Consider the following 13,928-nt stretch of genomic DNA (forward strand, 5'->3'; position numbering starts at 1 on the left):
CTCTAATATCCCCATAAGTAAGTTTAAGATTGAAGTAAAAGACTGTTCCACATTATTTTTAGAAACAGAGTCCAAAACGGCGTAACAAGAATACTATCTGTAATACCACAAAATGGGAAGCAACACAGGGTTATATACCTTATTGTACAAAAGGGTTGCACGGCCAAAACATTTGGAATGAATCATTAGGAAGTCTCCAAATGCTGAGTTTAACAGCCAAGCAATAAAATTACATCAATTGTTCTGCACTGAGGCAGTTTGTAGCATGCCTATGAAGTGGGAGGCATTTCCCATGCCTGCTTTGGGCTGCGGTAAATCACCTAGGTTGTTCCACAACACTGTAAGCTTACAGGTTGTCACAGTGTGGTAGATGCCATGATGGAGAGGGGGGAGGGAGTGTGTGTCGTATATGCCTCATTTCCTTGACAGAGATGGCTATTAAAATACTGTAAATTAATTGCATGTTTAAGGTAAGCATTTTCATTTTTAGGCTATTCTCTAACAGATGATAATGTAGAACAAATTCAAGTTACTTTAATTTGAGATTGTGGCAGACCACACTAGAAACAATGGCATCAGTAGAAAAAAACAAAATACTTCATATACTGTCACAATCTGAATCCCAGAGTAAATACAAGGAGTTACACCCTTATTTATTGCAAGAAAGAAATTATTTAGTTATTGCTATCACTGAAGAAACTACCACAATAATATGCTTATGCTGCAGACAATCTTCTTGATTGTTTTACATGCAGACTTGCAGACGTGCATAGCCGTATTTATTCCAAAAATGAATCTACCTATTTATTTCATTTATTTGGGAATCTGACAAAAGAATGGTATGCTCTTGCTGTAGAAGATCTTCTGGGTGGTTATAACTGCAGACGTCTACCTGCGTTTTAAATTAATACTTCTGTATGCTGCACTAAGATCATTTTAGTTTGTTCTACATTTTTTGTGGGCTGATTTCATGTTACTACATTTATGTTTTGTCACATTTTTATTTCTAGCACAACTACATAAAAACTTGTGGATATATAAAGCAATTCAAAGTTGTGCTTCAGGAACATCAAAATGGGCTTTGGACCAGACTCTTTGTTTATACATCTGAAATCACTGCATATGGATTTCAGGTCTATGCATGCTGGTAAGAGTTTTCCAGATGTAGTCTCTCTCACATATCTAGATTGAATATCTGATAGCTGGATAACAGTCATTTAATAGTAAAAGCCTACAAAAAGAAATATAAATTCTGTTCACTGTACAAGTAATAGTATTTAAAATAAACTGCCACAATACTCTAATGTCATTAATGCACTGCAGTATCCTTTGTCTTGGAATGCTCTTTTTATTGATCTGAGAGAAAGTAGCATGGCCAACTTTATCTCAGACAATACTACTACAAAAAGTGTGTCACACAGTAAATAATATTTTGTTATATTCTCTTTGTGAACTACAGGCTCAATCTGAAGGCATTATAATAGCCTTATATCCCATATGCACATATCATGCTACTTGTGAACTTCATTCTTTGGTCTAAAACAGATGAGGAAAAGGAAGGCAAATAAGGTAAATGTCTAATGTGCTTCTACACCATAATTTCTTCCAGCAAAAAGCAGCATCAATTTAGGCCAGAAATATTTTTATCTGCCCTTTTTTCAGATCATGGAACGCACTTTATTTTTATTATCTGAATGCTCTTTTTGTCAGGCCATGCTCCCTTGGGTAGAAGGGGCTGTATCCCAACACAAGAACAGACAACTCAAGAATTTGGAGGTCTACTCTGTGAGTGGAACAGATACTGCCAAGCCCTTTAGGGTCACATTTTTTGAAGGTGATCATCTCTCTCAGTCAAGGCCAGCTGTGCAGAAGCACCCAGCTCTCACACATACATGAAACAGAGGGGCCATGTTTTCTAAAGGGCTGAGCTTCTGGGTCTTGATTTATTTGGAAAATCCTGCTCCACCTCCAGGTTTTGAATACTATGGATACTTAACTCTAGGTTTTTTGGCTTTAGCACACATATGCCATCAAATCTCAGAAACCTGGAACATAGGTAAGGACTGATCCCATGGGACTAAACACACCAGTGGAAGAAAATGAGGAACTGAGTTCTTGCTGTCAAGGGTATAGCTGTTACTGTTAAATGAGCATACATCTCAGATTTAAAGAATACAGATACTTTGAAAGACATAAATTAACATGCATGCATCAGCACGACTACACAAACTGGTTGTATACCGGCACAAATTATTCACAAGTTTTGTGAAATCCTCCAAGGACAAAGGGGAGGGATGCACACGGAATACTTTATTAAATATAACAATGGCCTTTCTTTGCATTTATTACTTTCATACAAAAAATATATCTTCTTCATTAGTCATAAAGCAGACTTCAAAGATCTGCATTATTTTTCTTGAAGCTGGAAATCACCATAAAGGTGAATATCTGCTTAAGTGACACCTACATGTACAAGAAGGACTGAACTCTGGCTTAAAAGCAAAAGACAAAGGGAAGCGCAAGACTGAGGGAAGCAGCACAGGATAAATGTAAGACTGGCTAGGTCAGTTGTGTTCATCAGCAAATGCTACTGATCTGCAACTTCTGTTCCATTTTTCACAAGTTTCCACAACAAATACCTTCATTATATTTAAGTAACATGCATTAAGGTATTTAGAAGTCTGTTGCTGGAACTAAGTGAAATTTGTTTTGACTTGGAGAAAAAATCTCGCAACTGAAACACAACATTTAAAATGGTTTGTAAGAGACATCATCAAATGTGAAAAACATGCAATTAATGCATGGTGGATAATTCAGTACTTACATGGAATTTCTGTTCAGGCCAATAGTAAGAAAGTACACACAAGCAAATTTACGTAATGTAAGTATTCGGGTCTTGGAAGAAGGAAGAAGATGCACTCGTATGAGAAAAGAGAAACCGTTCATATTTATTCATCTGAAATTGCCTCTTATAAAGTAATTCATATACAAAAGATATCAAGGTTCATCTGGCACAGTATATGTGCACTACAGTTTATACCATGATATTTATATTTTGATACTTGACTTGAGCAGCCACTTCTTAAATTTCACTACATGAGTGTCCCTTCACCCCACTTACACTTCCTGTTTTTTCCTCCTCATTTTAAAATGCAGACATCTGAGGATGGAGGAGAACATTCTGTTTCATGTATCTTTAATAAAAAGACAGTTTCATGGCCTTGCTAGTTTAATACAGGATTTAACACAGGATTTTTTCACTGCAGGCAGATTTCACTAAATATAATAAAATGCATTACTTCTGTAAGGCAGTTCCCTTCATATATATCACCTTCATGCAGCTCTTGTGCCATCTTATTGCAACTTTGGAGTATTTTACTGTCCATTACAAGTTTGAGACACTTTGTAGTGCATTACTAAAAGGAATTCCACAGGCCAAAGTCTTCCGCTGTGTGTAAAGGAAGAAAAGCTGCTGCAAGACACAGACACTTACAAGTCTTCATTCCTGCCTTGTTAGTATAAAGCTCCACATACAACTGATTTCTTAGTTAAGGCATTTAGGAAAACAATCATCATCTCCGTTGGATTGTCATCTATATTTCAATTATTAATTTTTAACCCGTTACTTCTAATTAAGCAGGTAAAAAAGCTGCCTTCATGAAAAATGTTGTGCATATTTATAATCAGTTTATAAATAAGTCTTTTTCATTGCTCTTTGTGCATAAGGTTGGAAGAGGTGTGATGTATACAAAGAGTTCTACCTGCACACTGTAAATATACTGCAGAAGTTACAAAGAATGCAAATGCTGTGGAATAGCAGCTTTATCTCTATTATCCTGCTAATCGCAAGATCCCTAAACTGTAAAGCCAAGAGCAATACAGATCATCAGGAATGAGTGCCAATAAAACATTAAGGCCACACATCATATCATCATATATTCTGCATATGCAATGAAAATATCAAGACAGTCGTTTTTTCTCTCTCTGCTTTCCTACAATGTAGTATGTCTGCCACTAAAACCTTCAGAGGCAAAAGAAAAAATAGAAATAGTATATCTAAAAACCACTAACTATAACCTAGTATATATTTTTACATGCAGAACTCATAATCTTAAAGTTCTGTTTCTCTTGAGAGAACTAGTAACAAGTGCCACATGTCCCCAAAACAGTGACACATGTCCCCAGAACTGTGACTTTCTCCTTTCCAAAGTCCTTTCCAAGACTTGTTTCATGCAGATCTTGAATGTGCCACTGAGTCATTGACTGTTGTGGACTCCTGGGCATTAGGCCAAAGTAATATGGGGGAGAAATTCCACATATACAAGGGGGAAAAATGAACTAGTTCCCTGGCAGAGATATATGTATGGGTATGCATACATGTCTTGTTAAGAATAGCTTTAAGTTACTAAAGGACATTACGGAAGCTCTTTCGTAAGAGTTTCCAGAGACCACATCTTGATAAGCCAGCCACTCAGTCAAAGGTCTATGACCAGTAACACTTTACAGACACTGTCCAAATGTATATATGTCTGTATGTGAGGACATTACATACACACACACAAGAGTAAACCATCATTCTAAACCTACTGAGGAAAGTAGATGTTGCCTTTACTATGGCTCAGGAAATAATGGATATTGCCCTTACTTCTCTTGACAATGAAATTCTTAACTTGGGAACAATGAAGGCCTGATGACATTCAGCAAAACAGTCATCTGCCTAGAGCCTTAGCTGCCAAAAAACAGAAGTGCTGAGACTGAAAAATATAAGCAAATTTTCTAAACTGAGTTGGTCAGTCTCACACACTCTGTCCTCACCGAGGCATAGCAGCATCCAAGGCAGAAGAATGCTGCTGATGTGCTCTGCAGCTCCCTCACAGCTTATATGCCCAGGGTTTTCATCAAGGAAAGCAGGGTCACAACACGCAGTCAGCTTCCAGCAAGGACATACAACTGGGAGCCAGGGTACAAAGCAAAGGACATCTGTCCCTTAAAAAACAACCTGGAAAAATCTCTTGGCAGCAGCAGACAACAGACTCAGTTGCAGTGGTGCTAGACAACTCCAAGTTCTATATAAACCTACTATTTCTAAATTAACTCATACCACCTCCATGCCCATACAATTTATTTTCACACAAACTTAAGAAACCTAGTCAGACAAACCTGATTGGTTTCTTTTCTTATGCTCATAAGAGGAAGATTCAGTGAAAATCATGAATGCCATGTAAATTTGCCGTAAACATCATATGAATCACAAAACATAGACAAGTACTAGAGGAAAAAAATGATGTAAGGTTTTTAAAGCAGATCATCTTTTTTCCTTTTTGCACAGTACCTAGCATCATAAAATAATGACTTCAGTTATCAGTATGAAAAATACAGAAATAGGTCTAAAAACTTTATTAGACTAAGAGGGGAAGTTCTGCTTCTGAACATTAGGCTGTGTTGTCATGCAAGAAACACAAACAGCTACACATAACATTATGAATGCTTTTGTTTCCCATGTTTCTTTAGAAATGTTTAAATTAGAAAAATGCAAGGGAAGTGCAGAAGGAATAATTTTGAGAATTAAATATTTCTTTTATCTTTCAAAACAACTACAGATAATATTGTTCTAACATTTATTTTCAAAGGCAGTCTCACAATAGGTGATGTAAATGATTAATTTATCATCGACAATGTGAGGGATAGTGGATCTCTATTAGATGAGCAGAATATAATACAGTGCTAATACCCACTCCAAATGCGTATCAGAAAAGACATCACCAGCTCTACCAACTCTGCCAGGCTAACTAAACTCTTCTATTGTTATGAGAAGTTCGCACAGCTCTGATTTTGCAGAAGTTATAACCATGGACATCCATTCTCATATTGGAAAAGTTTACATACTAAGAATAGAGAACGAGATAAATCTGACAATGTACTGATTCTTGCCTTTGAGTAGTGTGGTTGATCAAAAGATCCTGCTCTCTAGCACTTACACGCTCAGGACAGTACAAAGCAGCTTTAAGAGGGGCTGAAAAGGTCTGAATGGACATACCTGATTTTGTCTGAGTCAGAAAATGCAGTCCTTTGATACTCAAAAGTACGAAAATATCTATGTTCTAGTAGGTGAGAGAGAAAAAGCTGACAAAATACTACTCATGACGAACTTACTTGCTATGTTTCCTCAGCTCCACATACCCTTAGGACCACATGTTTACACTGAATAATCTTTGCTGTTATGGAAAAAAGGAAAATGCTAGAAAAAAATCAATGAAATCCTTTACAGAAAGAATTATGTACTCACAAAAGGGAAATCAAATGTTAAAACAAAAAAATGCATGAGTTACCTAATTCAAATTCTTCGACAACTCCTTCACCTTCCAGTTGATGAGAAAGAATTATGATCACATTTTTGCCTTCCTGTGCTGTGTTTGTAACATGCTTGTGCACAGCTTTCTTTACTTCTGGAAGACATCAGACCATGTAAAAAGTCAATGCTGTGATTGCCTGATACTGTGGTAAGTTTTTCTCCTGCCCTAATCTAATTCAAAATATTTTCTAATACTGAAAAAAACAAAGCTGAGAAAATGTGTTGACCCTTTTAGATTATCATCACAATGTAAATCATGTTCCGAAAAGTTTAAGCGTGCACCAAATACAAAATACATGTATTAGCTGTAAGTTGAAAAAAAAATGTGCAGGAACTCTTGTAATCTTTTCTTTGGTTTAAATAGGTTGCTAAAATTATGTTAATCAATCTCCTATAGAATATATTTAATTTTATAAACAGCAATAAAAATTAGGTTTGCCTTCAGCTGAAAGCTCTTACCTGCCTTTTTATTCTCATTAACTTCAGTTCGCATCTTCACATGAGAAAGGCTTTGCCAGACTGGGTCTAAGTTTGGCAACAGGATATGTACTGAAGAATGTAAAAGATGGAAAGTACAGAAACAGAGGGAAAGTACAGTACAAAGGGAAATCAGCTAAAGATTTTCCATTCAAAGGCAGAATCCTCCTTTGAGAGCGTGGCCTTGCATGACCTTCTCCACCTTGTCCATCTTGAGGCAGTTTACTGCAGAAGGAGCAAAAGAAAGGGAGGATAATTATCAGTAGACAAGAGTGCTAGAGGGAAGGAAAGGTTGGGACTGTCTATTCTGGCAACTACTAAGCAAGGGCTGAAGTTGGGTTGGTATGTTTGGAGAACTCATAGGTTTTGTGCACACATGGAAGGGCAGTTGTGCCACATCCAGAATGATGTTCATGGCAGTGCTATGACTTCTGACTGAACGCTCTGTATGCTACACTGACACAGTATCTTTGTGTTTCAAAAACAGTTGAATCTCATACAGATTAAATAGAGAAACCAGATTTCCTTCAAGTTCTTCAAGGCTTTTTGAGCAAACATCTGAACTTTTTGCTTAGAAAGGCATTTTATCAAGGACCTCAGAAAGGTTTATTTAAAATATTTATTACATGAACATACTGTCAAATAAAGGCAGCGATGTTTGTGCAGTACTCCAAACTTGCAGGACAGGCATGTGTCTTTTGGGAGGCCTGTTCATTCACGTCAGGTAGGTGCAGGTGCACACGCTGAATGTGAGAGCTACCTCGTTGTCTCACTCTCAGGCACAGAACAAACCCTTTCCTTATTGTCATTGTGCTGCAGGTTGCTACATTCCCAGAGTAACACGTCTCTCTGGAAAACTTCATACAGCACTGCCTGACAGCTAACCCTTTACAACATGAACTATGTTCCACAGTATCACGTTCACACAGAACCCTGGGAGGTTCAAACAGGAACCTCCAACTTGCCTTCCAAGTTGGCCTCAAGCTGTTTTTTTGCCTGAATTTTCATCTTCATGAAACACAGAAAATATTCTTCTGTCAAAAAGACTTGTACAACCTGCCAATTACTACTTTGAAATCCTCATATGTTAAGGTCATGTATCATTGCAAAGACTCTGATGGTGCTCATACATGTTTAATGGTTCCTATCAGCTCAACAGGATGGCTCATATGAGTAAAGTGACTCAGAAGTAAGAGCAAAGGCCTATGATTCTATCTTGTTTGTAGTTTACAGTAAGGGCAGAGAGGGATGGGCTCCTAACAACCAATCCGAGCATTTCTTGATGAGACGGATTAATCATATTCTATCCTGCAAATGCCACCAAGAAAATGGAGAGTTGTGGCTGCTGCAAACTCCACTTATTTTCTCAGACTGTGCTCCTCAAGCTGTCCATGCTTACTTCTGTTGGCTTACATTTGCCTGGACCTTTTTCATGTACCAGCTGGTATTTACCCCAGTGTGACACATTGTAGATAAACTGACACAGAGTGTGCCCTCTCCCCATTTTACAGTGATTACACACGCTTCTTTTTATAAACAAACAAACAAAACCATGCTATGCAACTGATGTTCATTGTTTTTAGGACTGTCTTTGAAGGAAAAAGGAGTTCTTTAAATAAAAACAGGCAATTTAATAGTGTTTCAGTAGTTGCTAAATTTATTCAATAATATTACAGCTTTTTTGCATGCTGACTTGTGATGTAATTCTGGTTTCTGTGTCAATAATATTTTGTTTCCAGAATTCAGGTTAAATTTCTCCTTAGGTGAAAATGAACCTTAGCTAGAAAGGGAGAATCAACCAAAGCCCCTCAACCTCCAGAATGAACTGAATGCTGGTACCCAGCCACCTCCTGCTTTGCCTCAGCACCTCTCTCTTACTGCCTTCTTCAATCTTCTCCTCCCTTTAGCAAGAATGTTTTTAAACTTGAGCTCTTCATTTCCAGTTCCAGTGTTGAGGGACTATATTTGAAAGACCTTTGGCTTTCATTAGCAAATCATCAGTACCGACAAAATCACAAGCAACAAAAAAAGCACATCAGCATGCCTTTCAGTGCTGTCGCTAACTGACATCTTCTCCTTCCCTGAGCTTGTTGTGTTTTGGGGGATTTTTTGTTGTTGTTGTTTTAATCAGTGAAACTAGACTATTGAGCTTTGAGAAGGAAAAGAGAAATGGTCCTTTCATTTTATAATTAGTGGAAATTCAGTAGTAGCATTAACAGCTGTCTCTTTCAAAGAAGTGCTTAGCATCATCAATGCACGAGCTACAGCACAGACTGGGAAGAAAAACTCGCAGCAACGTGTTTCGCATCCACACCAGTGACACACCAGCAAATGGTTTTGAGTAAGGGACGGCCCAAACTAGTTGTTCAGCAGGCTAACAGCATTGTTTTTCTCTTTTCTCAAATTCAACTTTTCATTTTTTATTTTTGGATTAACAATGTGGAGGAAAGAAGGCGCAAGAGAAGCAGACAGAAAGACAGAGTGTCCCACATGATGAGATCAATTAGGCAATCATTTTGGACGTGTTCAGACAAAGAAGGTGGTCTCCTTGGAAACTGCAATCACATGCACACACACTCAGAATAACTTCTCCCACATTCTATTCTCTGTTCTGTACAACAAACTTGGATGTAAGCTCTGAGGGACAATCGCACATCCAGTGTCTACAGGCTTCTCAGCATTTCAAATTCCACAAAACAGGTCTCCTAGGCTCCACTCCCACAAATTTGGCAAAGATTGGCTTATTAAAAGGTGTATCAGGAGTGTGGCAAGGAGGGGGCAGGCATAGCTTCCAGTACTTAAAGACCAAAATTGCAACTTTCTGGAAAACAAAATGGTATGAAAGTACCACTTAAATTATTAAAAGGCTTCAGAAAACTCTCAGACAGAAAATAAAATAGTTGGAGAACGTTACATGTCTAAAATGAAATAGTAACTTTACTACTGGAAAAATCCCACTTACTTAGTAGCTGCTTTTTTTTTTTTTTTTTTTTTTTTTCAATTTGAAAAATAAAGGGAACAACAATTTATATCCACCTTTGCACACAATACTTCTTCAGAGCACGGTGTTCTTTTTCACCAAAAGTATTTTACCATTTAAGCAAAAAAAAAAATCCCAGCCCTTTCTTCAAAACAGTGATATAACCTTCAGTGTTATGAGTGATAGTGAGACGTTACAAAAATTGGTATGAACTGTATTAACTATTATACTGACAAAAGGTGGCAATTTAAAACAGATGATTAACATCTTTTTCAAGTAAGTACAATCACATAAAGCTAGATTTTCTAAAAATAAAATGTTTCTGAGCCTTCAGTAACATTAGACATGTAGTAGACTTTACCATTTTAATAGCCTTCATTATATTAAGTTCTTTGTATTAAACATATGTCTTAAAAGATTGTAGTATAGCTTAATTAATATAACAGAGACTTTGTACACAGCACAAAGATAAGACACAAATTGGAATGTAGTTTTATGTAAAATTAGGTGAAATCTCTTCCTTAGCAATCTATTTATAGGCTTCAATTAACCTTAAAATGAACTTCACTTTTTCAGGCAAAAAGACAAAATCTTTTAACTATAAGGTTTTACAACCACACACTGCCAATATAAGCACTGAAAGGGCCAACTAACCATAGAAGAAAAAAGGTAATTTACCAGAGCTCCCATTTTACCTTGTACAAAAGTTCCACACTGCAACTCCCTGGCAGGACTTTGGCATCAGCTTAAAAGTTAACGTAAAATAACATGTCATGGCACACATATCAGGACTGTAACCATTGGTGGAGACCAAACATACAATCTCATACTACTTGAGTAACAGTGAACTCTTCAGCTGTTATTAGTTTTGGAATTATAATGGAAAATGAAGGAATCCTCCGCCCCTCCCACTGCACCACTGGTTAGACTGATAAGAACATTGCTTTTTCAGATGCAAGATGTAAGTTTTTCCTTTGCCACCTGAAAGCAATTGCAAATTGGAGCACAGAATAAATCATTACAAATGCTTAAAAAAGGACAAAATAGAGACTAATGGGATCCAAATTTAAATTTTGAGCTGAAAACATTTCACAGTAAATAGCTCCAATGGAAAGGTTTACACAGGTTTCTCTTACAATTTTGTTTCCCAAAGGAAAATCAAAAAAGAAGGAGCACACTTGTAAACTCCTTCTGCCAAAAAAACTTTTTTTGCAAAGGGTACATTTTGCAATGTGTTTTTTAAACATAGCCTAAGACCCAGAATAAGCACTTTTTCTTGCAAGAAACAGAATCAGACTACAAAAGCTCTACTTCTCTAAAATTTCAACTTCATGACTTCATCTATTTAGTTTTGCAACTACAACACATCCTGCCTCTAAACTATAATTGGACAGGTTTAAAAGCATAAATTCCTAAGTTCATAAAACTACAAAGAAAGCATTATCATTAAAGTAAAAAAAAAAAAAAAAAAAAAGTCCAGAGTTACAGAGCTGCTGCAGACTTCAATGTGAGTCTTAAGGGCTTCAGAGATACCTAATTTCTGCAACAGTCCCCGAGCCATCCTTTGCACATACTTGATATGTGTTATTAGTAATCTCAGATTAAGTACAGAGCATTGCTCTGTGAGAATACATAGAAGAGGATTCTTGGGCCAATTTTCAAAGTTACACAGCTAGCCCTGCTAGCAGAAGGTAATATTGATTTGTGTATCTTGCAAATCAAATCTCTGTGTGCTTTTAATAATAAAGACTTCTGAAGGTCAACTAGCAAATACTTCTCTTCAACATTCACAATTTTGGGCATTTTATTAATCAGTTCTGATTCCACTGAAACATTTTTCACATGGAATGGTGGAAATACGCTCTAAATATATAATAGCATAGCAGTCCCCCTTAAATCTCCTCAGTGCAATTAGTCATAAGTACTTAAGTTTTGTACAAGCGTGCCCCACCCATTTTAGAGATTTTTTGGTTCAACCTACCTACTGCATAGAAACGTTCACAAGCCTAGTCGCACAGGCAAGTCAAAAATATCTAGGTTTTTAAGTGTTCTTCTTGGCAATCTGTTACCCTATATTAATACAGCATGTTCACATTTTGATTCTATATCCTTGCATCAGGGTGATCCTACAGGGCATTTTAAAGCAACAACATCTCTTTTTCAGGGACTGTTGCTGATGTCTCTCAGAGCCAGAACAGGTGTTTCTTCCACCCCCTGTTATACGGGAGTCTCTGCTGCCAGGCTTTCTTAGGGATCTGCTGGCCAGGTGAAATGGTAGAGCAGTAATAAACTGGTTGAGTGAGTGCACAAGTCAGACATTCATCCACAAACATCTGCTTTCTCCCTTTGCAGACTCACATGGTTGGATTGCTGGTAGAGTAAGGGAAGGAAGATGATGGGTGAGAATAATTAACTCATTTCCAGTTCCTGTTTCCTTGCTTGCTCTATCACCAGCTTTCCTAGACATCCTGAGAACTCTCTGCTGAGATTTCACTTTTCCCTGTTGAAATCTCACTATCCTAATCCATTTCAAGGGGGTATATTGCTTGTTGTTGCCAGTGTCCTAAGTACTAAAGAGTCTTTCATTTGGATGCAATTTTTAAAAATGTTTAATCATAGAATCACAGAATCATAGAATTTCTAGGTTGGAAGGGACCTCAAGATCATTGAGTCCAACCTCTGACCTAACGCTAGCAGTCCTCCACGAAACCATATCCCTAAGCTCTACATCTAAACATCTTTTAAAGACTTCCAGGGATGGTGACTCCACCACTTCCCTGGGCAGCCCGTTCCAATGTCTAACAACCCTTTCAGTAAAGTTCTTCCTAACATCCGACCTAAAACTCCCCTGGTGCAACTTTAGCCCATTCCCCCTCGTCCTGTCACCAGGCACATGGGAGAACAGACCAACCCCCAACTCGCTACAGCCTCCTTTAAGGTATCTGTAAAGAGCAATAAGGTCACCCCTGAGCCTCCTTTTCTCCAGGCTGAACAAGCCCAGCTCCCTCAGCCGCTCCTCGTAGGACTTGTTCTCCAGGCCCCTCACCAGCTCCGTCGCCCTTCTCTGGACTCGCTCAAGCACCTCGATGTCCTTCTTGTAGCGAGGGGCCCAAAACTGAACACAGTACTCAAGGTGCGGCCTCACCAGAGCTGAGTACAGGGGGATGATCACTTCCCTAGCCCTGCTAATTAGCCCTGCTAATGTGCTACATAATCACGCTACCTTCATTTCTATTTCAGATTACTAGAAGGGACACATCATACACTTGTTGCAAACCCAAATACCATCTGCCCACTTTTCCAAGATGAATATACATGTAGTTCTCTTTTTAAGAACTAGGTGTTGACCTGAAATAAAAGCACTCTGTAAATATCTTGTGACACAACTGATTTTACTTTACCATGCACAGCTGGGAGAGACCATGACTTTCTAATACAAGATGCAAAATCCCACAATAAAAACAATGAACTTCTACCTGAAGTAGTACTTGACAGGTTTGTTTGTTTTTTCCCAAGACTTGGAAACCTCATGTTTAAATTTTTTCTTCTGTAGCACAGAAAACCACCATTGTGGAAATACTGATAAAGAACAGACTGGCACTTGCAGAAGCATGGATAGTATTTCTGTCCATTCTTATGTCTGCTTTGCAGGCTACCATCAAAGTCCTCACTGGGCTCATCAGCGTTCCTTTGGAGGAATTATTTACAGAAGAATGAAATATACCCTTAATGTAATATACCTTTATATGAAAAGTAGATGTATGCCACTGTGAATATGAGACAGTATGCATGGGACTGCATAAACCACACTGGGGAGGTTAGCAGAGAGCACACTGAGCTGCAGAACCCTTGATAGATCTATGGTAGCTCACAGGGCTTTCCACAGGCACATCTCAGAGCAGACCAGTTTTGCACCAGAATACTTATATGCTTTACAACAGGTTTCATGAAACCAAAATTGATACCGATATAAATTACAGATAAATAATTTCATTATGCACATGGAGGTCTGTGAAAAAGCTGAGAATGGAATTCTTTCCTCTTACTCTTTTACACTCAGGTCCTCCCAGTCATCAGTCTCCCAAAGACCAAAGTTAAGCCTTCTCCAAATGTGTGCAA

The 13,928-nt window shown here is 37.9% G+C and overlaps 1 long non-coding RNA gene across 3 annotated transcripts in view; it reads right to left on the reverse strand.

Moving 5' to 3' along the window:
* LOC116497809 overlaps positions 1 to 13,928 on the reverse strand; it is a 115,867-nt gene that overhangs the window by 38,801 nt on the left and 63,138 nt on the right. For all 3 annotated transcript variants that reach the window (XR_004254130.1, XR_004254128.1, XR_004254129.1), the window contains exons 3-4: positions 6,812 to 7,054; positions 6,330 to 6,446 (exon numbers count right to left, since the gene is read on the reverse strand). This is a non-coding gene — a long non-coding RNA (uncharacterized LOC116497809). The remainder of the gene's footprint in view (positions 1 to 6,329; positions 6,447 to 6,811; positions 7,055 to 13,928) is intronic.

Source organism: Aythya fuligula, chromosome 1 (assembly GCF_009819795.1).
Source record: "Aythya fuligula isolate bAytFul2 chromosome 1, bAytFul2.pri, whole genome shotgun sequence".
Taxonomy (NCBI): Eukaryota; Metazoa; Chordata; class Aves; order Anseriformes; family Anatidae; genus Aythya; species Aythya fuligula.